Source organism: Elephas maximus, chromosome 6 (assembly GCF_024166365.1).
Source record: "Elephas maximus indicus isolate mEleMax1 chromosome 6, mEleMax1 primary haplotype, whole genome shotgun sequence".
NCBI lineage: Eukaryota > Metazoa > Chordata > Mammalia > Proboscidea > Elephantidae > Elephas > Elephas maximus.
The window spans coordinates 127635896-127661720 of NC_064824.1; positions in this window are offsets into that span (position 1 = coordinate 127635896).

The following is a 25825-nucleotide window of genomic DNA, read 5'->3' on the forward strand; positions in this document are numbered from 1 at the left end:
TGTATGCTGCTGAGCCTTTGAGGCTGTTTATTATGCAGCATTGGCATGCCATGGAACTGACTTTCTCTGTTTACACTGGGTAAATTTCCTTCTCCATAACCTCACAGCCTTAGCATAGGGCTGATATTTCCAATTCAGATTGCCTTCAGGGCAGGAAGGAAAAGTAAATGAAGGAAGGTCAGCTTGAGGGAGACTGGTTTGATGCCTATCACCTAGTCCTTCTAAAGCGGCTAGCTGTCACTAGGCTCCAGCCAAACATGATGGTACAGGAAGGTAGACCTTGTGTTGCCAACTCTATCTACTTTTCCAGAGAAGCTACAAATGTGGATTTTTGTTTTATTTAATGTAGAATTTCAGAACTTAAATTTTAGGAACTAATTAAGAAACGTATAGAACTCTGTATGGGCAGAATAAATATAGCCCAAGGGTCAGAATTAACAATCTCTGGATTGAGTCCATAGGGTCTCTAACAGCTCTAACATTCAATAACCACTGTTTTTAATTGCCAGGGAGTAGATTCTGACTCACAGCGACCCTAGGTATGCAGAATAGAACTGCTCCATAGGGTTTTCAAGGCTGTGGCTTTTGGGAAACAGATCGCCAAGCCTATCTTCCCAGGTGCCTCTGGGTGAGCGTGAATTGCCAAGGTTTCAGTGAGTAGTTGAATGCTTACCTGTTTGTGCCACCCAGGGACTCCTCAGTAATCATTAGTGCTCAACATATTGCTTAAGTCTACTGTGTGTGCCAACTTACCCCAGGTATATTTACTTTATGATGAGCTCAGCAAAGTTTCAATTTAAAAAATCATAAAGCACAATTCTTTTGTCTCCAAAGAAACATCTTCCAAATGTGATCACAGCCTAAAAGCTAAAACCAGTAAAAGTCCAGACGGAAGAAAAATCCCCAACTACCTAAAGTCTTCAGCTCCTTCAAAAGCTTAAGAACAACACATTAACCATCTCACGCTGACTTCTTTTAATTAGAGGGATTTTTCTTTGTTTTTTTTTTTTTTTTTGCAAAAATAAAATCTATTCTTTTTCAGGATGCAAATTTCTAAGAGTACCTAATGTTATCATATTAAGTGCTCTAAAGTCTACTTCTCAAATATATGTCTGTCAGAGAATAGAAATTCTTTATTCTTTTAAATGTTTTTTTCTTAATAAATTAGCCTTCAACTAGAAACATGACCTAGCATCTCCATTAAAGGGAACGAAACCAGGAAATCTTCGTTTTAAATCTTCATTAGCCACTGATTAGGCCAGCAAGTGGGCTTCAATCTCCGGATTTCCTCGTTTATGGATTATAAACCTAGGATAATTAAATGGAAAGACTGTAACTTCTTCATAGAGCTCTTGATTGGATTAATGATTACACAAGACTTGCAAAATAGACCTTCTGTGTGTGTCAATTTAATTTAAATAAAATTTACTTAGTTCCATCCAACTGCATATTGGATACAGGGCAAGGCATTGCACAGAACACAGAGGAGGTAATTCCTGCTCTGAAATAATGTCTGATTAAATGAAAACCCAATGGAGGAGACAGCACCTGGGAAGATTTCATTTTATATTAGAGTGAAGGGTTAAGTTACATTAGTTATTATGGCTTTATACCACATTATACTTGGAGAAGCTTCTCTCTGTGTTACTTTCTCTCTATATCTTTTTCACTGACAATTTTTGGGTCTCAAAGGAAAGGCCTGATGGTCTACTTCTGAAAAATCAGCCATTGAACATCCCATGTTCTACCAGTTCTACCGTCACACACATGGGGTCACCATGATTCAGAATTGACTCAACCACAACTAGCTCTGGTTAAGAAAGAGAAGGGTTACTAACACTTGTTGAGTGCCAGTGATAATTTGCACAACAACCCTGTGTAGTAAAAGCTTTTATTCCTATTTTTGGAACGAGAAAACAGAGGTTCAGGAGGTTGAGGAAATTATTTCGGATATCGCTTCTCCCAGAAGCCTTCTTTGATTCCCACAATCTGGGTAGATTGCTCTGTGAATGCCCTGAACCCATTGCATTGTTCCATTCCAGCACTTAAAACCTTTCATGGTGATAGTTGCTGACTTTCTGCCTCTTCTGCTGGACAGGGCAATGAATGAGCTCCCCGGTGCCCCGTGCCCAGCATAGACTGTTGTTGTTGTTAGGTGCCATTCAGTTGATTTAGAATCATAGAGACCCCATGTAACAGAGTAGAACTGCCCTACAGGGCTTTCTTGGCTGTAATCTTTATGGAAGTAGATCGCAAAGTCTTCCCTGTGTGGATCACGTGGGTGGGTTTGAACTGCAAACCTTTTGGTTAGCAGTAGGGTGCTTAACCATTTGCACCACCAGGATGCCATTGGCATAAAGTAGTCCAGTAAATCTGTGTGAAATGTTTACATTTGAGCAAGGTCATAGAACCTGTGAGTGGCAGAAACTGGAGCTGCAATCAAGAATTTTCTAAACGGAAATCTTCTGCACGTTCTACTATGTCACCAACTCAAAAGTGTTAGAATTGGAAAATGTTTCCTATAAATTTCTCTTCTCTTAAATGTTTTAAGCTTGTGTGCTCCCCTGATAGATATTCTCTATTTCCTTTCTCATTAGAAGCTCGAAATTGGAACCCCATGCGTGACTGATTATGGTGGTGTTTCCGAAACTGACACAATGATAATAATCATCTGGGGAGTCTGTTAAATATATGAATTCTTCAGTCCCACTCTAAACCAGATCCTAGTAGGAAAGGGCCTGGAACTGGGTTTTAACATGCTGGAGGTGACTCTTATCGTCAAAATGTTTAGAAAATACAGGTTTAAGGCAATTTCCAACTTTAGAAGGGTGCGTCGTGAGATGGGTCTTAAAAAACAAAACAAATATTTTATCTATTTCTATGTCTAGAGATCCAAAAGGCAATCCAGCTTGCAGAAAACATTTTTCAATGTGGTAAAAATAGATATAACAAAGCATTTTCCATTTCGACATTTTTTATGTGTACAAGTCAGTGACGTTAAATACATTCACCATGTTGTGAAATCATCACTTCTATCCGTTTCTGAATTTTTTTCATCACCCTTAACAGAAAACTGAGTGCCCCTTAAGCAAGAATTCCCTCCTTCTCCCCTCTTACTCACCCCTGGTAAGCACTAATAAACTCTGGTCTCTATACACTTGCCAAAAATTCTAGATATTTCATATAAGAAGGATCATACAGTATTTGTTCTTTTGTGCCTGGCATCTTTCACTCAGCATAATATTTTCAAGCCTCTTGATAAATGTTTACTGAATGGATGAATGAAATATTGAATGATTGATTGAACAAAGATCCAGAGCTGATACACACATATTCTATCTTCAAGGAGTTCAGACTACTAATGGCGCAGACACACAAGACAAAAGTCAGTATAAGATTGTCTGAAAAACGTCTAAGCCAGAGCAATATGTAAAATGCTAGGGAGTGCACAAAGAGGAGCTACTGATTTTGAGTGGTGGAGAGAGTGGTGCTCTGAGGAGGTAGGGTTGGGTGGGGAGCAAGGGAAGACTTCACAGTGGAGGCCAGAGGGAAGGGAGTTGACTTGACTGAGTGGGAGGGAAGGAAGGTTTAAGGGGGGGAGTGGAAGTGCATGCAGAGTTCAAGACTAGCCCCAAGTCCCAAGGGGCTTCCAATGAGAGTATCTGCCTAGTGGTTCTATTTTCCCATCTCTTAACTCTTATTTTTTAATCTAAACTGATAATCTGGCAATATTTATATTTATCTTGTTTGGATTTTTTTCAGTAGGTCTGTTATGTTAAAAAAAAATGAGGATACATTTCAGAAAAGTAGTAAAACAAAACCAAATAAAATAAAACCAACCCAACTCAACAAAAAAACCTTCCACCCTTCCTTGGCTGTTAGTTGCGGACAATTCTAAAGTGCTTCTTAAACTGCCTTCCAAGCCACCCGTGCTCTGGTTTCTGCTTTCTTTCACCTTCATCACCCAGGCCTCCCGCTCACACTCAGTACAAGAGCTATTCCTAATTAATTTCAATTGTTGAAAACACCGCTCCCCTGAGATGCTCATTCTACATCTTCTGCCTGAAATGCCTCTTCTCCCAGATGCGTTTTTCTCCCTTCACCGGGCTGTTTTCTACTCATCCTCCAAGACTCAGTTTACATTTCACTGCCTCCAGGAAGACTTCTCTGATTGCCCAACTCAGGTTTGTACCCCTTCTCCATGTTCCTCAAATACTCTGTACTTTGGTTACCATACGCCTGAACACACTGCTTTTTAATCCTCTCTAATCTTAAAAAAAAAAATATTTTTTTAATCTGCATGAAGAGGAGCCCCAGCGGTGTTGCGGTTAAGTGCTTGGCTGCTAACTGAAAGGTTGATGGTTCAAACCCACCAGCCACTCCATGGGAGAAAGAAGTGGTAGTCTACTTCCATGAAGATTACAGCCTAGGGAACCCTGTGGGGCAGTTCTACTCTGTCCTATAGTTTTGCTGAGTTGGAATCGACTTGCTGGCAACAGATTTGGTTTGGGACCTGCATGAGCCACCTCTCGTTTGTCAGTTTGTTGTACTGTGGTGACTTGAGTGTTGCCATGATGCTGGAAGCTATGCCACTGTTATTTCAAATACCAACAGGCTCACCGATGGAGGACAGGTATCAGGAGAGCTTCCAGACTAAGACAAACTAGGAAGAAGGCCTGGAGATCTACTTCTAAAAACGAGCCAAAGAAAACCTCATGAATCACAACATAACATTTTCTGACTTGCTTGCTTTGGACATATCATTAGGAGGGATCAGTCACTGAAGGAGAAAATCATATTTGGTGAAGTAGATGGCCAACAAGGGTGAGGAAGACCTTTGGTGAGGTGGATTAGCGCAATAGTTGCAGTGACAGTCTTGAACACGCCTACAGTCCTGAGGACTGAGAACGTTTTTTTCAGTAATAAATAGATCTCCATGAGTCAGAGCCAACTCGACGGTAGCTATCTATCTATCTAATTTGCATGAGGGCAGGTTTATCTGTCATGTTCACCACTGTGAATCACCAGCATTTATCATAGGGACTGCGCATCATAACTACTTAATCATTGCTTAAGAATAAATAACTAAATGTGTTTTCTCTTTTCCCATCTAGTACCTTGTCTGACTTAGGGATTTGGGCAGATGTAACAGAAGGCTTAGCACAAATGGCCCTCACGGACCACAATTTGTATGTGTTTATGTTTAGATTCAAGGATAGAAAACAGGGATCTAGAGAGACAATCGTTGGCTTGTTAATAAAGGGGTTAGAACACTCAGCGTGCACTTCAAGAAAGTCATTCTTCTTCTTCCTTTGGCCTATCGAATGTGTTTCCCCTGGGAAGGAAGCGAAAGTTTGTGTCCTTTTATTTTGTAGAAAAAAGAATTTGACACTACACATAAAATAATGTATTGGTGGTTCAACAATTGAGTCTCAATAACTTCGCTCTGTCTTCTCACCAATAGATTTTTGGGAGATATTATAATACCTCATCGTTTCTTCCTTTCGCTTTAGCTACTCGACGTTTAAGAGCAAGCTTCAGTGTCCCTTCTGACATCCATTTTGGCCTTTTTAATTGCCTCTTGCTTTTTTTCACGTATAATGAACCTTGATGTGACTCCACAACTCCTCTAGTCTTCGGTCATTAGTGTTCAACCTGTCAAATCTATTTTTGAGATGGTCTCTAAATTCAAGGTTGTACTTTGGCTCTCGTCAATTTGTTCTAATTTTCTTCAGTTTCCACTTGAACTTGCATATGAGCAATTCATGGTCTGTTCTGCAGTTGGCCTATGGCCTTGTTCTAACTGATGATATTAAGTTTTTCCATTGTCTTTTCCCATAGATGAAAGACTTTTTCATTCCTGCGTATTCCATCTGGTGAGCTCCACATGTATAGTTGCTGTTAATATTGTTGAAAAAAAGGTATTTGCAACGAAGAAGTCATTGGTCTTGCAAAATTTTATCATGCTCTCTCCAGCATTGTTTCTATCACTAAGGCCATACTTTTTCCAACTACCGATCCTTCTTTGTTTCCAACTTTTGCAGTCCAATCTCTATTAATTATTAATGCATACTGATTGCATGTTCGATCATTTTCAGATAGCAGAAGTTGGTAAAAATCTTCAATTTCTTCATCTTTGGCCTTAGTGGTGGTTGTGTAAATTTGAATAATAGTCGTATTAACTGGTTTTCCTTGTACTCATATGATATTATCCTATCACTGAGTGTTGTACTTCAGGATAGATCTTGAAATGTCCTTTTTGACAATGAATATAACGCCATTCCTCTTCAAGTTGTCATTCCCGCCACAGTAGATCATATGATTGTCTGATTCAAAATTTCCAGTACCAGTGGATTTCAACTCACTACTGCCTAGGATATCAATGTTTATGTGTTCCATTTCATTTTTGTTGACTTCTAATTTTCCTAGATTCATACTTTTTACATTCCATGTTCCAATTATTAATGGATGTTTGCAGTTGTTTTTTCTCGTTTTCAGTAGTGCCACATCAGCAAATGAAGGTCCTGAAAGCTTGACTCCATCCACATAATTAAGGTTGACTCTACTTTGATGAGGCAGCTCTTCCCTAGTCTCCTTTTGAGTGCCTTCCAACCTGACGGGCTACCTTCTGGCACTATAACAATGTTCCACTGCTATTCATAAGGTTCTCACTGGCTAATTCCTTGCAGAAGTAGGATGCCGGGTCTGTCTTCCTAGTCTGTCTTAGTCTGGAAGTTCAGCTGAAACCTGTCTGCCATGGGTGACCCTGCTGGTATTTGAATACTGGGGGCATAACTTCCAGCATCACAGCTACATGCAAGCCCCCATAGTATGACAAAGTGACAGATTTGTGGGTTGTGTTTGAGCCCATTGTTGCAGCCACCGTGTCAATCCATCTCACTGAGGGTTTTCATCTTTTTTACTGAACCCCTCCTTTACCAAGCATGATGTCCTTATCTAGGGAGTGGTCCCTTCTGATAACATGTCCAAAGTACATGAGACGAAGTCTCGCCGTCCTTGCTTCTAAGAAGCATTCTGGCTTTACCTCTTTCATGACAGATTTGTTCATTCTTCTGGCAGTCTATGGTATATTCAATATTCTTTCTCAAAATATTTTGTTGTTAGTTGCCACTGAAGTGGCTCTGACTCATGATGACCCTGTCTACAACAAAACAAAATGTTGTCTGGTTCTGCACCATCTTCATGATTGTTAGTATGCTCAAGAACACTGCGGTGGCCACTGTGTATTTTGAGTGGCTTCCAACCTTGGGGGCTAATCTTTTAGCACTATATGGGACAATATTCTGTTGTGACCCATAGAGTTTTCACTAGCTAATTTTTGGAAGTAGATCACCATGCTTTTCTTCCTAGTCTCTCTTAGTCTGAAAGTTCTGCAGTAACCTGTCCACCATGGGTGGCCATGATAGTATTTGAAATACCTATGGCATAGCTTCCAGCATCATAGCAACACTCAAGCTACTTCAATGTAACAAGGTGTCAGATGGGTGGTAGGAAAAAAAAAAAAAGAAAAAACACATTACCTGCCTATAATTTTATGAACTAACCTGTGAAGCATGAATCTCAATCTGGTGGTTGTTTCTAGCCACTAAAGCAGGTCTAGGTGGCACCTAGAACTCTTCTGTGTGAGAAAGAGAACTGATCATCCCACTCTCAGTGGCTTGTCTCCAGTCAGCAGGATCAGAGAGTGTTAATACATTGAGCTCAAAATCAGAGAAAATAGTCTGCCCCACTCTGCTCACTCAAGGTTAAGATGTTACATCTGGTAGAACTTAAAGAGATCGATAACGGCTTTATAATTTGAAGCCCATGATTGTCAGAGGCAGGGAGTACTGAGGAAGTTGTTGGAATGTGTGATATGGTTGAAGATTTAATCTTTTAAAAATCAGTTCCCAATTGCACTCTTGGGCATTTATCTAAGAGAAATGAAATTTTATTTTTATACAAGAATCTGTACATGAATGTCCATAGCAGTTTTATTCATAATGGCCCCGAAACTGGAAGTAACCCAAGTGTCCTTGAAAGGGTGAGTGATTGAGTCAACTGTGGCACATCCCTACTGTGGAATACTACTCAGCAATGAAGAGGGACAAACTATTTGGTGCAACAGCTTGGCTAGACCCCAGGGGAATTATGCTGAGTGGAAAAAAAAAAAACACTCTTGGAGGATTATATACTGTATGAATCACATCCTATTCTTTCATATATCATTCTTAAAATGTCAAAACTACGGAAATGAGAAGAGATTGTTGTTTGCCAAGGAGTGAGGATGGAGGCAGCTGTAGAGGGGCAGCAAGGGAGAGCCTTGTGCTGATGAAAGATTCTGTATCTTGATTGTGTTCATGGTTGAACAAATCTACACAGGTGATAAAATGGAATAGAGCTACACACATGGGCATGTGTGCCACGCACACACACACGTGCTTATAAAGCTAGTGAAATCCAAATAAGCTCTGTTGATTGTGCTGCCTTTGACTTTAGTTTTGACATTTACTGTAGATAGTTGTGCAGAACATTATCATTGGGCGAGGCTGGGTAGAGGGAACATGAGACCTCCCAGTCCATATATATACGTGTGTGTGTGTATATATATATATATATATATATATATATATATAGCAACTTCCTGTAAATCTATGAGTATTTCAAGATAAAACGTTTTAAAAAAATCATTTCCTCATTTGCAATAGTTAAAATTTCAGTGAAATTTGGGGAAGTGAAACCCAAGTCCTTACTATATGCTGTTTTAGCTTTGCTTTCTTTTTGCTTGCAGTCGTTTTTAGAAGTTTGGATAGATTTAGGTACATTTAGATTATAACTTGTGATATTAAGGGATTTTCTTATGCATACAATGTGGGAGTTAATAGGTGATCTACTATTTATTCCTAAAATAGGACAAACAAAAAAATCCCATGGATTGTAAAGATAACAGTTACAGTTGGGCTCTCTAACCTTAGCAGCTCTGATAGTGAGGGGCCTGGTGTAAATACTAGCTCACCATTTCACACTTGCCTGTACCTCTGGTTCTTGCCACGTTGATGGCACGTTTCATTTGGCATTTACTCCTTGTTGGACTCTGTTGTTTATTCCCTAATTAAAATAAATAAAAAAAAATATTAGTTACTGTCCCAAATCCAAAAAATCTGTTGTCTTAGAGTTGATTCGGACTCATAGCCATCCTACAGGACAGAGTAGAATTGCCCCAGAAGTTTTCCAAGGAGCGGCTGGTGGATTTGAACTGCCAACCTTTTGGTTAGCAGCCAAGCTCTTTACCACTTCACCACTTGGGCCATGTCTAGCATATGATAGGTACCATGTAAATGGAATAAATGGGGATAAAGTCTACTATCATCTGAGCATCTTACCCTCATTGAATACTGTATCAATTAAGATATTTTCTCATATAAGTGATAGAGAAACCAGTCCAAACTGAACCAAGCAAAAAGGGAAAATGTATTGACTCATGCAACTGAAAAACTCAGGGATATGTTTGGCTTCAGACTATGTTTTGCTTCATCTCTTAGCAATGCTTTTTTCACACTGCCTCTGTTCACAGTTGAGTTCTGCCCTTGGGGAAACAAGATGGCTATTGGAGATTTAACCTCACTTCTTCACAACATGAAGTCAGCTGAATAGTTTTTGAGAGTTTCCATAGAAGTCCAAGTACTCAATCCATTTCTGCCTATATTGGGTCACGTTCCCATCTCTGAGTCAACCATTGGGAGGGGATGTACTGACTGGTCTGTCCCTACTTCACTTGCTTTGTCCTTGACTCTACTAGTGAACCCTACAAAAACTTTTAGTTCTAACAGTTGTAGGGAGGTAGTTCCATGAAAAGAGGGTCTGGTAACATAAAAACTAAGCACTCACCTGCTAACTAAAGGAGCTCTGGTGACACAGTGATTAAGAGCTTGGCTGATAACCAAAAGGTCAGCAGTTTGAATCCACCAGCTGCTCCTTGGAAACCCTATGGGGCAGCTCTACTCTGTCCTATAGGGTTGCTTTGAATCAGAATTGACTCGATGGCAATGAGTTGGTTGGTTATTGCTAACTGAAAGTTTGGTGGTTTGAACCCACCGAATGGCTTCACAGGAGATGGACTTGGAAATCTACTTCCGTAAAGATTACAACCTAGAAAACCCTATGGGGCAGTTCTACTTTGTCACATAGGGTCACAATGAGTTGGAATTGACTGGAGGGCGCATAATAACAACAACAGCTCCACCAAAGCGAATTTAGGCAACTATTGTCAGGGAGGACCTCCTAAAATGCGCAACAAAACAAGTATCCTGTATAAAAATTCAGAGACTCCTACTTCCCTTTCGTAATAGGGTTTTATGGTGGGTAAGAGAATCATCATGAAACTTTTGAGTGGTCACTGGAAAGCTGATGATTAGTGGTTTGCTTCATGCATCATTGGAGCACAAATGTAAAAGATATATCATCTGACTTGCCATAAAATGTTAAGATAGCTTGTTTATCCCATAACTTATTTATTGTTAACAAATACATTTATAGGCCTTTTTTTTTTTTTTTTTTCTGGTTCAGACGGCTCTGGATGGAGTTTATAATCTGTGCAGTGGTGTTGGAGAGTTAATTGGTTTTGGTTTATATTCAACATAGACTTTGTTATCTTCATTCCTTTTAGGAGAAATCCTTAATTCAATCTTAAGATTTCCTTGCTGTAATACATTGATTGATGGCTTCAAAAATCTAAAACATGTAATTACAAACAAAAACAATGCCTCTCTGAAGAGTCCTAATTGAACCTCATTTTTCCTTATGGCCCCAAAAGCTTTGGCAATATTAGGTATGCCTTAGTATTATCCTTGACAATCTCCTTTGCTTTGTTTCCCATAGCCCATGATCCTCCAAGTCCTACTTACTCTTCTTAAACATGTCTGTTTAATCTGCTCTTTGTTCTTTCTCTGTTGCCATTACTTCCAACTAACAACTAAATGTATTGGTACATGGTCTTCAGACCTACAGTGTTTCTTTCTCTCAACTTCTCATGCAGATAGGTCGATGACAAATATTTCTGTACTGAGATGTTGATGAGAATTTTAACTATTTTCCCAGAGGTACATAAATGTCGAGAGTTGAGTACAAAACACACCAAGAATCCCTGCATTCTAAGTTCAGGGTGATACAGCAACCACCAACAATTGGAACCAGCTATTTACTTATTTGTAGGCAGGGTCCTAACTATGGAAAACAGTGCCTAGGGTAATTAGTGTTAAATTGCTGAATGATCTCTCATGGCTGGTGACAGAAACTGTAATGTCCAGTATAAACTGCTAATTGGTACCCCCTCAAGTGGTACCCAGGGCATACAGGTGATACCCAGGGCATGTACCCTATGTGCCCCCCCCCAGTTAGGCTTCTGTTTACTAAGAAGGGCAAGTTTAAAACAAACTGTACCACTAACTACTATCTTACAGCTACACCCACCCCCCACCCCCGTCCCAATATAAGGAAAGGAATGAGAAGGGAAACAAAGGTCTTTCATCCTGGTGGGAAGAGTGACATTTGTGGCAGTGACTATTCCCTCCACAAGAGGGGAAGGAAAGAGAACTCCCTCACGTCTAAGGCAAGGGAGTCGTATTCCAAGAGATTTGGGATGCCCCTTCTTCAATTGGGAGCCAGTTCTGGCTGGCCATTAACATTTGGGGAGCCAGGGCAGAAGTTCAAATGGAGATCCCATCTGGAGTATGTCCCCTTCTCTTCCCAAACCTGGCTCCATTTGGACATCAAGCCCACATGTTCAAGCTCAGCATCCCCCCACCCAGAGCCCTATTTGACCATCTTAGGTCTGATGATGCTATCTGCCCTTGGGAGGTCAGACTCAGGAAAAAGGCCTGCACAGAGTACAATACTTAGATACGGTCTAGAAAAGGGGGCCGTGGGGTCCGGGTTGAAGTGGGCATGTCTCAAAGACTCCACCTCTATAAGTTCTCTAAGGCATGGGACCCAGGGAAGAGGTCCAGCTACCTGGGTCAAAGGGTGTTACAGCTTGCTTAGTCAGGGGACTTGATTTTTGTTTGTGTCCTCGGAGCAGAGGAAAAGAGATGGTAAGATTGTACTCCCCTGTTTGAAATGCCAAGGATCTATACGTTCACTGTGAGTGAAGTGAACACTGTACAGAGAGCTGAGCTTAAGCCCTCATTCAGGTACCCCATACAAGAGGTCACTTGGTGGGTAAAGAAAGTCCACCATCCGGAGGGACTGGGTAGATTCTTTTTGGCAGCGGTAAGAGATGTTGATGGGAGAGGGATAGCCAGAACTAGAACTCCCTTATGCAGTGTAGGGGTCCCTGCAGGGTCCCTGGAAAAGCCCATACGTGTAACAGAGGCCACATTTGGGAACCAAGGACATGGAGGAACCTGGTAGAGAAGAATGTCAATCAACCAAGGAGAAAATTTAGTGCTCCCTCCAAACCGGGTGAGAGAGGTGTGATGGTTAATTTTATGTATTAACTGGGCTAGGCCAAGGTGCCCAGGAAGCCCTGGTGGCACAGTGGTTAAGAGCTATGGTTAGCTACAGCTGCTAACCAAAATGTGGGCAGTTTGAGTCCACCAGCTGCTCCTTGGAAACACTATTGAGCAGTTCTACTCTGTCCTACAGAGCCCCTAGTTTGTTTTTTGTTTTTTTTTGGTTTATAGAGCCCAGATGTTTGGTCAAGCACTAACCTAGGTGTTGTTATGAGGTATTTACATGTGATTAATTTAGTTGGCCTTAAATAAAGCAGACTGTACTCCATAATGTGGGTAAGACTCATCCAATCAGTTGAAGGACTTAAGAGCTGAAAGGGGGTTTTCCCTAGGGTATATTTTGCTTCCACACTATAAATAGACATTCTGTCAGAAATCCTTTACTTTTCACTCTTTCTGTTGCCTAACCTACAGATTTTTAGATACAACATCGTATGAATCTCCAGCCTGTCATCTGATGTATAGATTTTGGACTTGCCAGCCCCCGGCAGCTGTATGAACTAATTCCTTAAAGTCAATCGGCCTTCCTTCCTTCCTTCCTGGCTGCCTGACTGCTTTTCTTCTTCCTTGTCTAATTTTTTCTTTCTTTCTTTCTTTCTTTATCTATCTATCTATCTATCTATCTATCTATCTATCTATCTATCTATCTATCTATCTATCTATCTATCTATCTATCTATCTATCTATCTATCTATCTATCTATCTATCATCTATCTATCTATCTATCTATCTATCTATCTATCTATCTATCTATCTATCTATCTATCTATCTATCATCATCTGTCTGTCTATCTATCTGTCTGTCTGTCTGTCTATCTACCTATCTATATCTATTTCTCATCCATCCTTTCTTCCACCCACCCACCCACCCACCCATCCATCTATATCTGTCTCTCTCTCATCTATTTGTCAGTCTGTTGGTCTGTCGGTCTGTCGATGTACCGAGTGACCGATCGACCGATCGACCAATCAACCATCTATCTACTTAGCTACCTATCATCTATCTATGTTTCTACGTTTCTATCACTGGTTGTGCTTCTCAATGGAACCCTAAGGCAAGGAGTTTCCTTTTTTACCACTTTTTCCTCCTTGTCCCAACACAGTGGATGATTTAGTGCCTAGAGCAGGGATAAAGAGAGAGAGGTAGGCCAAGAGCAGACCCTTCCTTCCAACTTGTAGCACAAGTCCTCCTCACAGCTCCCCAACCAGTGCCACCACCAGCTGCTAAAGTCCTGGGTCTTTACTGCCCAAGATGAGACTTTTTAAATTAGCAAAACTGAATGGAAAATTACTGAATCTAGCCAAGGTGTCATTAAGGTTCACAGTGGGAAATGTAGGATGAATATAGTACAATTAGAGAGCAGTTACTAGAAATAATGAAACATTTAATGTTTAGACCTCAAGTTGTAAGTCCTCAATACACTATGTATAGACACACATTTTATAGACACATAGAAAGATATCGTAACCCCCAAAAGACTGGTTTTCCTTAAAATGATTGTTTAATCTTATTATTTTCAAGCTAAGGGCAAAAAACAAAAACAGGCGAACAAAAAAACACAAAAAAGCCAAGTTTATCTTTGCCAAAAGAATACAAGTTAGGTATTTGATCTGAAATCTAAGGCTTTCCAAAACTTGTTTCGTTTTTAATAACCTTATTTTATGCAAGTCTTCTATTGCAAATCAACCCCAATACTTTTGGAAAGCTGATGAGGATATATATTACAAATAAAAAAATTATGGAATACTGTTAATACTTTCTATTTGCCTTTAAAAAGGGCACTGGTGGTGCAGTGGTTAAGCACTCGACTGCTAGCCAAAATGTTGATGGTTCGAATCCACCAGCTGCTCCATGGGAGAAAGATGTGGCAGTTGGCTTCCATATAGGTTTACAGCCTTAGTAACCATATTGGATAGTTGTATTCTGTCCTATAAGGCCAGTATGAGTTGGAATAGACTTGATGGCAATGGGTTTAGTTTTTTGGATTTGCCTGTAAAACATGGCTTAGACTTGCACTTGCATACTGGTTTTAAGACAGGGTGCAAAGGTGCTGAGATTGGAGGGTGCCTGTTCGAGAAATAGCGAAGATACTGGTGTGGTTAGAGAAGAAGCAAGTAAAAGAGAAATGGGCTATACTATCAGGGAGGTAATAAGGTGTTGAGTGTGGAACCTAGAGACTTAGTAAGGGGCCCCCATATCTGCAAACAAAGTAACAAGAAGTGGACCAGGGTGCAGAAACAAAGCCATTCCTCAGGAAAACAGGGCAGGGTATTTAAAAATAGCCCGCAAACTTTAAAGTTGCCTTTCGGAAACAGCTGGAGAAAACCAGGTCCAGGGACATGCGCAGAACATCCACCTGTGACCACTGTGTGACCTTCTACCAGGGGCAGTGACGGGCTACAGTCCCAGGCGGGGACTTGAACCCAGGGAGCAAGAGACTGCACAGGCGCAATAAAAAAAAAAAAGTAATTCCTGCTAAGAATCCCAGAGGCCTCCAGGACAGGAGCCATCTTGGAAAGCTGCTGCGTGCGCATCTTAGTTAAGGTATCCCCACCTGTGTCTATGAATAAACATGAATCTTTCCCCATCCAAGAACTTTTAAAAACTCGGGCCGCCTTTTGTTCTGTGAGATGAGGGTAAAGGTTACTCTAGGATCTCCTCGTCTCCGCTTGCAAGCTTTGCTCCTGTGGAAACCTACGTGCCTTACCTGCTCAATCTTGACCAGTGAGAGGCAAGAACCTTATTCTGGTAACGGTTTATCTGATTTTTGTAAAAGAAAATTAAAAATTAATATACATTTTACATATGTATCACAAAAAAAATTATTGTGTTTCTAAAAATATTTAGGTTCCTGAGAAAAGTTGCAAAAATAAAAGTGAAATAAAATTTGTAGAAGTAGAAAAAAATCAATTAATTACCTAAAGAATAGAGGTTGTTATAGTTGTTTGATGTCTTGGCCAGGACTATAATACTGATATATAACATAGTTGCTAGGTCCCTGGAGAGCCTAACTCAGAGTTTAAAACAAAAAAGTAGTATTTTATGGGTCTATTTGGGTTATTTACCCAGCACAATATGCTAGTCACCATGTGGCAGAAAGCAAAGTTGAAAATGTTATCAGTGACTGAGGAACTTATTAAAATACGGTTGGGGTACTAGGAAAGTTAGGGAACTTTTGGTATTGTGTGGTGTTGCCCAACAGTTGTCTGGACATTTAGGAAAGGGGTGAATCACTGTGGCTGTCCCTTGTGAGTCATTCTGTTGAATCAGGCAGGCTACGCCACTGGCCGAACACCTTATGAGGAGAAGTATGTCGAAATAGGGCCTGACCAGTTGTGTCTGCTGTTGGCCAAGAGAACTAGGAGCACTAGGAGCCAAACTACGTTGATGGGAGTTTATAAGGACAGAGTAAAACTGCCCCCTAGAGTTTTCTAGGCTGTAATCTTTATGGGAGCAAATTGCCAGGTCTTTCTCCTGAGGAGCCAGTGGGTGGGTTGAACCTACCAACCTTTCAGTTAGCAGCCAAGTTCTTAGCCATTGTGCAATCAGGGCTCTTTTTACAAGATTTCCTACTCATTGAAAATCTTGGGGAAGGTATTTGTGCATCAAATTTAGAACGAAGAGCAGTAATAAAGGAGGATTTGAGCAAGTCACTACTTGTTTGTCAGTTTGTTGTACTGTGGTGGCTTGCTTGCACGTTGCTATGATGATGGGAGCTATGTCACTGGTATCTGAAATACCAGCAGGGTTACCCATGGTGGACAGGTTTCAGTGAAGTTTCTAGACTAAGACAGACTAGGAAGAAAGGCCTTGTGGTCTCCTTCCAAAAATTAGCCAGTGAAAATCCCAGGGATCATAATAGAATATTGTCTAATATAGCACTGGAAGATGAGCCCCCTAGGTTGGTGTCTTAGTCATCTAGTGCTGCTATAACAGAAATACCACAAGTGGATGGCTTCAATGAAGAGAAATTTATTTTCTCCCAGTGTAGTAGGCTAGAAGTTTAAATTCAGGACATCAGCTCCAGGTGAAGGCTTTCTCTCTCTATCGGCCTTCTTATCAGTTTTCTCTGGGACTAGGAGCTCCTCCATGCAGGGCTCCTGGCACTACTTTCTTGGCAGTATGAGGTCCCCCAACTCTCTGCTTGCCTCCTTATCCTTTTATCTCTTATAAGATAAAAGGTGGTACAGGCTACACCCTAGAGACCCTAGAGAAACTCTCTTTACTTTGGATCAGGGATGTGGCCTTAATAAGGGTGTTACAATCCCACCCTAATCCTCTTTAACATAAAATTACAATCACAAAATGGAGGACAACTGCGCAATACTGGGAATCATGACCTTACCAAGTTGACACATACCTTCTGGGGGACACAATTCAATCCATGACAGTTGGAAAGCACTCAAAATACACAGCGGCTACAACAATGGTCTTGAGTGTACCAAAGATTGTGAAGATGATACATGATCAGGCATTGTTTCATTCTGTTGTGTATGGGGTCACCATGAGTCAGAGCCAGCTCAACAGCAACCAACAATAAGAATAAATCTGAGAGAAAATGGAGACAGATAAAGAAATCCGAGTTTGCAGGAGGTTGACTAGTAAGTGGAAGAGGCATCTACATGTTGTTTAATGTAAATGTGCTATTTTTTAGATGTTGTGCAACAGGGCTGTATCCTTTCACCATACCTATTCAATCTGTATGCTGAGCAAATAATCCAAGAAGCTGGACTGTATGAAGAAGAATGGGGCATCAAGATTGGACGAAGACTCGTTAACAACCTGTTATGCAGATGACACAACCTTGCTTGCTGAAAGTGAAGAGGACTTGAAGCACTTACTGATGAAGATCAAAGACCACAGCCTTCAGTATGGATTACACTGCAACATAAAGAAAACAAAAATCCTGACAACTTGACCAATAAGCCACATCATGATAAATGGAGAAAAGACTGAAATTGTCAAGGATTTCATTTTACTTGGATCCCCAGTCAGCATCCATGGAAGCAGCACTCAAGAAATCAAAAAACACATTGCATCGGGCAGATCTGCTGCAAAGGGCCTCTTTAAAGGGTTGAAAAATGAAGATGTCACCTTGACTACTAAGGTGCACCTGACCCAAGCCATGGTATTTTCAATAGCATCATATGCATGTGAAAGCTGGACAATGAACAAGGAAGACCAAAAAGGAATTGCTGCCTTTGAATTGTGGTGCTGGCAAAGTGTATTGAATATACCACGGACTGCGAAAGAACGAACAAATCAGTCTTAGAAGTACAACCAGAAAGCTCCTTAGAAGCAAGGAAGGCGAGACTGCATCTTGAATACTTTGACATGTTGTCAGGAGGGATCAGTGCCTGGAGAAGGACATCATGCTTGGTAAAGCAGAAGGTCAGCGGAAAAGAGGAAGACCCTCAGCTAGGTGGATTGACACAGTTGCTGCAACAATGGGCTCAAGCATAACAATGATTGTGAGGATGGCGTAGGATGGGGCAGTGTTTCATTCTGTGGTACATAGGGTTGCTATGAATCAGAACCAACTCAATGGCACCTAACAACAACAACAACATGTATTTTTATTTGTATCTGCTCAAGTATAAACTCCCCTACCTGCACTTAAGATGTAGTTAAAAAACAAACTAAACATAGAATTAGTTCTCTGATCAAGAACAATACTTTGTAATTAATTCAGTAAATTTTATAAATAATTAAAAAAATTCATACACTTTTGAAGTTGGGATATTCTTGCATGCATAACAGCAAAATTAAAACACCAGTTTTCCCCTGGTGATTTAATCATTTCATCCTAGTGTTGTAACCCCTGAATGATTTAGTCTTTACTCACAGAATTACTGATTATTTTAATGATAACATTGGAAAGAAGGTGGAAAACAACCACTTAAAGATGCATTTTCAAGATTAGAAAGAAAATAATTACGGTGAAAAAGAAAATAAAACCCACACGCTGTCATCTGGGGCTGTCATCAAATGTTTGTACTAAAGTATACTATTCTTTTTATAACATTTTAAATCAAATAATACGTACACGAGGGGAAAAAACAATCTAGCTAAAGAGCATAGTTGTTACTAGTTGCCGTCAAAAGGAAAAGTAAAAACTTCCTACCCCACTTTTCCCTACCTCATTCCAGTAACCAGAGTCAACCATTTTTAACCTTTCCTGTTTTGGCTCTGTTGGGGGATTACACTAAAAGTATTTACACTATAACTCCTTGTCTATTGACTCCTCTATGAGGGATGAGGCTTCAATACTCACTACTCCATCTTTCCTTATCCCACCCAATTTTGAATAATTACATTATTTGTAGTCTTCCTATTGGTTATCTACTAGTTTTAAAATCAAATATTTAACCTGGATATCTTGTTCTACTCACATTTGATGGTATCTCTTTACACCTCTCTAGGTAAGATAAAGGAGCCCTGGTTGCATAGTGGTTAGAGCGACTGACTGCTAACCAAAAGTTTGGCAGTTCGAAACCACCATTGGCTCTAAGGGATAAAGATGTGGCAGTCTGCTTCCATAGAGATATACAGCCTTGGAAACCCTATGGATTGCTTTGAGTTGAAATTGATTCGATGGCAGTGGGCTTAGGTAAGATGAAGCTAGAATGCTCCTTAGAAGTGAAGATGGTGAGACTTTGTCTCACTCACTAACTCACTAACAGGGAGGACCCTCAACAAAATGAATTGATACGGTGGCTGAAACAATGGGCTTAAACATAGCAACGATTGTGAGGATGGCACAAGACTGGTAGCATTTCCTTCTGTTGTATATAGGGTTGCTATGAATTGGAACCTACTGGCGGGCCCCTAACAACAACAACATTCCCTGTAGCTTTGCTTCAGTTATATTTAGGAAAAAAGGTGATATTAAAAATATTTTATAACCAGTAGAGTCATTCCATAGGCAACCATGTAACATGCTCTATCTGTTTCTCATAGGCTTTTCTCAGGATCAAAATCCTCCTGTGGAGATTGGGACAAGGTTGGTTCTGGGGGAACAATGGCCAACAACCAGTGGCCACAATGTATGTGTGCGTGAGGGGTGGGGGGGACAGGTAAGTACTTGTCATTTGCCCACTGGGTGCTGTTACTGCCACCAGAGACGGGGGGCATGGGTAAGAGAACCCACCATTGGCTGGTAGTGCCTGGTGGGCCAGCAGGCAGCAGAGGGCCCTTCTTAGTGCCTACATGGGGCTACAGGGTGGGGACATAGGTGACATGGGGCATGGGCCAGTCTATGGGTCCTGAGGGTTCATGAAATTGCCTGGGTGGTGTGAATTTTTGGAGCCTGGCTGGCATAATACTGACCAAACTCAATGAATAAGGGCCTAGGTGTTTGAGCAGGTCCCCAAAGGCCCCTCCTGGGCTATGCTTTAGCACTAGTGGTTGGAACATGGGAAGATACAAGGAACCCAGTAAGAACTAGGGCAACAAGGGTGCCCTTGGGGACCTGAAGAAAATCTTTTACCAGCTAGTATGGATAATATGTTAATATGTTAAAGAAATAAAGTGGTAATCATCACCACAAATTTCCACATCCATAACTGTAGACACAGGCTGATCTCAGTCTCATTAGGTCTTTATTTTACAATTGTAATGATATATTAACAATAACAATATTTTTATGATTATTAAGTCTTCAATATTTTATCTATATGCCTAATCTGAATGTGAAAAATTATCACATTTATGATGCCTGTATGTATTTTTTTTTTTGTATGTATATACAAAGCTCTGGTGGCACAGTGGCTAAGTGCTTGGCAAATGGCTGGCAGTTCAAATCTACCAGTTGCTCCCTAGAAACCCTATGGGTAGTTCTACTCTGTCCTACATGGTCACTATGAGTAGGAATTGACTCAATGGCAATGGGTTTTTCCCTGTGTGTATACACAGTGAAACCTGTGAGAGCTGGAACTTGACATAATGCCTTGTTTTTCCAGGTCTTGAAAGTTTTCCACATATGACGGGGTTCAATCTTACCACTGTTCTATCTCTCAGGTTTCTGCCTTACACTGTTTCCAGTTTTTGAAGATTTTTGACTCCATGGCAGTGGATTTTGGAACTGTGTATGTATATACACATACTCACACATAGACTAGTAATTTACTGTGATTATTTCAGCCAGTTCTCTTGGAATTCTATCAAATGCATGTAGTGATAATTTTCCATTTTTCTCCCCCAATTTCATATCCATCCAATCTGGTTCTGTTGACTACTTGTGTTGCCAGGTATCTCCAGAAAATATTAAACAGCCATGGTGACGGTGAACATGTGTCTGGTGCCTAGCAAGCCTCCAGTGTATCTTCACTAAGTATGATGTTGGTTTGGGGCTGCTCTGTTGTTAGGTGCCTGTCAAGTAGGCTCCAACTCATAGCGACCCAATGCACAACATTGCCTGGTTCTACACCATTCTCACAATTGTGGGGCTGCTCTAGGGATACCTAAAGATTTCATATTAAGGAAGTATTCGTTTTTGTCAATATCCTTTCAGCACGTATGAAGGTGTTTATGCCATTTTTCCCCATTACTATGATATATTGAACTGATAGATTTCTGATATTGAACCAGCTTTCTGTTCTGCAATAAATTCCACTTGGCCATGATGTCGTATATGTTTCATAAATTGCTAGATTCTTTTTGATAATATTTAACCTGACTTTTTATATCAATATTTCTAAGTGAGATTGGTTATAGTTTTTGTTTGTTTCGTCTTTCTCAGATTTCAGGATTAATGTTATCATATTTTATACAAATTATTTGAAAATTGATTTCTTTTCTATGCTGTAGAACAGTTTAAATGGGGGTGGAATTATGTGCTCTTTAAAGGCCTGTTAAAATTCCTTTGTGAAATCATACATCTGGGGCTTTTTTTGATGGTAGAACGTTAGCTCTTCTGCAAATGTCTCTGTTTTTCTGTGGATGTTGGCGTGCTTAGACATTTTAATTTCTTCTAGGTTTCTTTGTGGTAAAGTATTTTTCTTTCCAATCCTTTTTATGTCTTTGGATATATCTGTTTCTTTCTTTTATTTTTTTCCTCCAGAGTTCTCATTCCTACCCTATGTCGCTTGGTGTTTATTATCTCTTGTGCTTCTTTTAGTTTAGTCTTCCTTTCTGAAATTGTTTTGTCTTTTTATTTAGTTATTTTTTTCTGAAATTCAATCAGTTCCCCTTTCATTTCCTTTTGCTTTTGGCTACCTGTCTCCTGGTTTTCACTCCACTGAGTCTCTGAAGTATCATCTTTCTGCTTTGTGCTCTTTCTTCATAGCTGCAATTGCTTCATTGTATTAATCTTTGTTCATGTTGGGATATTATAATTTTCATCTGCTTTGATGTAATATTTTTTCTAGTGAGGTATATTCATATAGAAGAGGCTTTTGGGGCACTTTTTTCATATGGCAAATTTGTATGGATGCTATTATTCTGCATTTGTTATTCATATATTGAATAATTTGACTAGCTATGGATCAATTATTAGGAAGTCTTTGTAGAGAGAGATAGAGGAACGGCCAGGGTAGTTTTCTAGATTTCTCTGTTTAGAGACTTGCTCTTCTCTTGCCTCAGTGATAGTCATGCCTCCTTCGCCTCTCAGAATCTAATCTTGTTCAGAAGAGATTCTACCAACAACCCTGAATTCCTCTGGTTCCTTCACTGGCCACTGATACCAAGAGATATGACCTCTGCTTTCCAAGAATATTCCAACTCTTTTAGACAGTGGTACTTCTCTGAGATGAACTATTTCTGAATGTCATGTTTTTAATCATCTCCTATCCACTATTGCAGTAAGAAAAGATCTCCCACCAAGGGTTATGGGGATGGTTGAACACAGGACACGTAACACTGGCCAGATGAGATTGACAGCAGTCTATTACTCACATATACCCATAGCCCAAGAGAGGAGGACACCATATACCACGCATACCATGCAGGACCACGCAGGGGTTGCACTTGGGAACAGAACGAACAACTGGGGGCTGTGTAAAACAGGCTTTCTATTAACAAGGTGTGGGGTGCCACTTAATTCCTGTGGGAAATGTGTTTTAATAATTTTGCAGGATGGCAGAAGCTAAAACCCATTACTTGGTAGTAGGCAGAAACTCCATCTGGCCCATTTGATAAGGAGGATTGTTTGGCTAGGGGACCTTAGCTGTGGGAGTAGAATGAGGAGGAAAATTTGTGGTTAAGCCGTTGAGACCCTCCCAATTTCACCAGACGCAAAGGCAGTACATATTACTGGGCCTTAATTTTAGGCTGTACCTCAGAGCATGACACTTTCAATCTTTTCTCTGTCTCCATCAGTGATAATATCCAGTTGGAGCTCAAACCCTTGATTAATTACTTGAGGTCTGATTATTCAGTTATTTGGGAAAAGTAGACTTTTGTATACATTTTTTTTAGCTGTAGATTAAATTTTTGGACTGTACTTATATTTTTTTACTTATATAACTTTGGAATAATTGGCCAAGATTTAGTTATATCTGTTTCTACTGAAAAAGAAAACACACAAAAAAGGACATAAAGATTATGTTGTCTAAGAGTGTGTTTAGAAACACTCTCTAGGTTTTGAGATATTGAAACTTACCCTTGTCACTCAAGCATAGTGACTATATGCAATTTGAATCAATGCTGAAATAGTGAATTTATGTAACCTATGAAAATTTTTTTATGAAAAGAACCAAAATAAACAATTAATTTGAATTTCATTTTAAACTCACTCAGTGGGAGCAACTCTTCCACATTTACCTCCTGTTTCTCTGAGATCACTTACAGAAATTATCAAATGACAGATGATTACCAAATGGCTAGAAATGTGTGGTATTATACCGTAAAATACTTACATAACCAAATCAACAGTGTCATTGAACTGGGAGATTGCTAAACCATGGTTCCAAACCAGAAATCTGGGTGTTGTTATTGATTTCGACTCATAGTGACCCCTTGTGACAAAGCCCCATAGGATTTTCTCGGCAGTTCTACTCTGTCCTATAGGGTCGCTACGAGTCGGAATCCACTGAAAGGGACATAAAAACAATAACAATCTTTCTGGAAGTCGATCACCGGGTCTTTATCCTTCAAAGCCACTGTGTGAGTTTGAACTGCCAACCTTTCAGTTAGCAGCCAAGCACTTAACTCTTGCACTACCAGAGCTCCCTAGAAGCCTGGTACTGCTCCTTAATAAACAATTTTACGTCTGTAACTGTTTGCTCACCTCTGTTCATAAATATGCAAGTATCACGGTACATTTGTAGAGTGCTACTTTTGTAGAGTGGATGCTTTTGTAGAATCAACTCATAATACAAAAAATATTCTTCATTTACTAGTGCTGTTCATAGTGGCATCTCTCAAGCTGGAATTCTCTCAGGCAATGAAATTTAACAATACAGTTGAATGTTGAGGAAACAGCCATACTGGCTACTTTTTCTTTCCCAACTGCGACAACTCTGTGGATGAGGCAACTGACAGGGTGAAACCTAAAATGTGCTGTTGTGGATCATAGTTTTTAATGCCCATGTCCGTCTCATTTTCTATTGAAGAGAGACTAAAAATGGTTTGCATCAACTAACTTGGAAAAGGACTGGGTTATACACGCCAAGATGTGTACTCTTTGATGAGGGCCAGGATTTTCTTGAAGTTTTAATATAGCTTGGATGCTTATTCAAGATTCTTGAGCAGGCCTTTGCTAAAACGGTTTGGGTTAACAGCACATTACTCTCGTAGGCTGAGATTATGATCTCATAGATTATAGATATGTTCAGTTTAAAAAAGACCCTGTATTATAAAAATAACTATCTATATGCTTGGATTTGAAATTTTATAATTTAATTTTTTATTGCAGAAATTTTCAAACCTACACAAAACAAGAGAGACTACAATAATGTGTTGTCACCAGTTTTAACGCCTAGGAGCATTTTGCCAGTCTTATTTTATGTGTCTTGTCTTAGGCTGGGTTCTCTAGCAAAGTTTACAAATACATACATTTTCTTTATCAAGAAAATGGCACAAGCCGTTGTAGATGCTGGAACGGCCCAAGTCTGTGGGTTAGGCTGGAAGCTTCCTCTGATTCACGTAGTGGCAGGGGCTGGTGAACCCAAGATCAGCAAGTCAGAGAGCAGGGCTGTTGCTTACAGGCTGTGGAAGATTGATGAATCCCAAGATCAGTGGACAACACAGCCGGTAAGCTGCTAGATCAAGTCCCAAGAACCAAAGGTCAGATGAACAGGAGCCAGCTGCAGAATCCAGAGTGAACAAAAGCCTGTGAGCCTTGCCAGAATGTCCACTTATATTCCACACAGGCCAAACGCCCAAGGAAACTCCTTTTCAACTGATTGGCTACTCATAGCAGATCCCACCATGGAGGTGATCACAGTATATTAAATCTCATCATGGAAGTGATAACAATATCATACGACTGCCAAATCACTGAGAATCATGGCCCAGTCAAGTTGATACACAACCTTAAACATCACATGTCCTAACCCCACTTTTTTTTTTCTGGTGTATTTCGAGGTAATTCTTGGGTGCCCTTGTATCATCTGTAAAATAGTATATTTTTCTCACAAAGTTTCTTTAAAAACACCCAAACTTATACCATTATTGCACCTAACATAATTATAAAGTTTATTATATTATATATGCTTACCCCCATGCGTCTGACAGTTTGTCATACTTTGGGTTCTCGTGCACTGCTGTGATGCTGGAAGCTATGACACCAGTGTTCAAATACCACCAGGGTCACCCATGGCAGACAGGTTTCAGCTGAGCTTCCAGACTAAGACAGACTAGGAAGAAGGACCCAGCGGTCTACTTCTAAAAAAATGTTAGCCAGTAAAAACCTTATGAATAGCAGTGGAACATTGTCTGATATACTGCTGAAAGATGAACCCCTCAGGTTGGAAGATACTCAAAATATGACAGGAAAAGCTGCCTCCTCAAAGTAGAGTAAAAATGACATGGATGGAGCCTAGATTTTGAGACTTTCATTTGCTGATGTGGCATGACTCAAGGTGAGAAGAAGCAGCTGTGAATATCCATTAATAATCAGAACCTGGATTAAATGAAGTACGAATCTAGGAAAATTGGAAATCATCAGAAATGAAATGGAACACATAAACATTGATATCCTAGGAATTAGTGAGCTGAAATGGACTGGTATTGGTCATTTTGAATGGGACAATCATATGGTCTACTGTGCTGGGAATGACAGCTTGAAGAGGAATGGGGTTGCATTCATCATCAAAAAGAACATTTCAAGATCTATTCTGAAGTACAACGTTGTCAGTGATAGGATAATATCCAT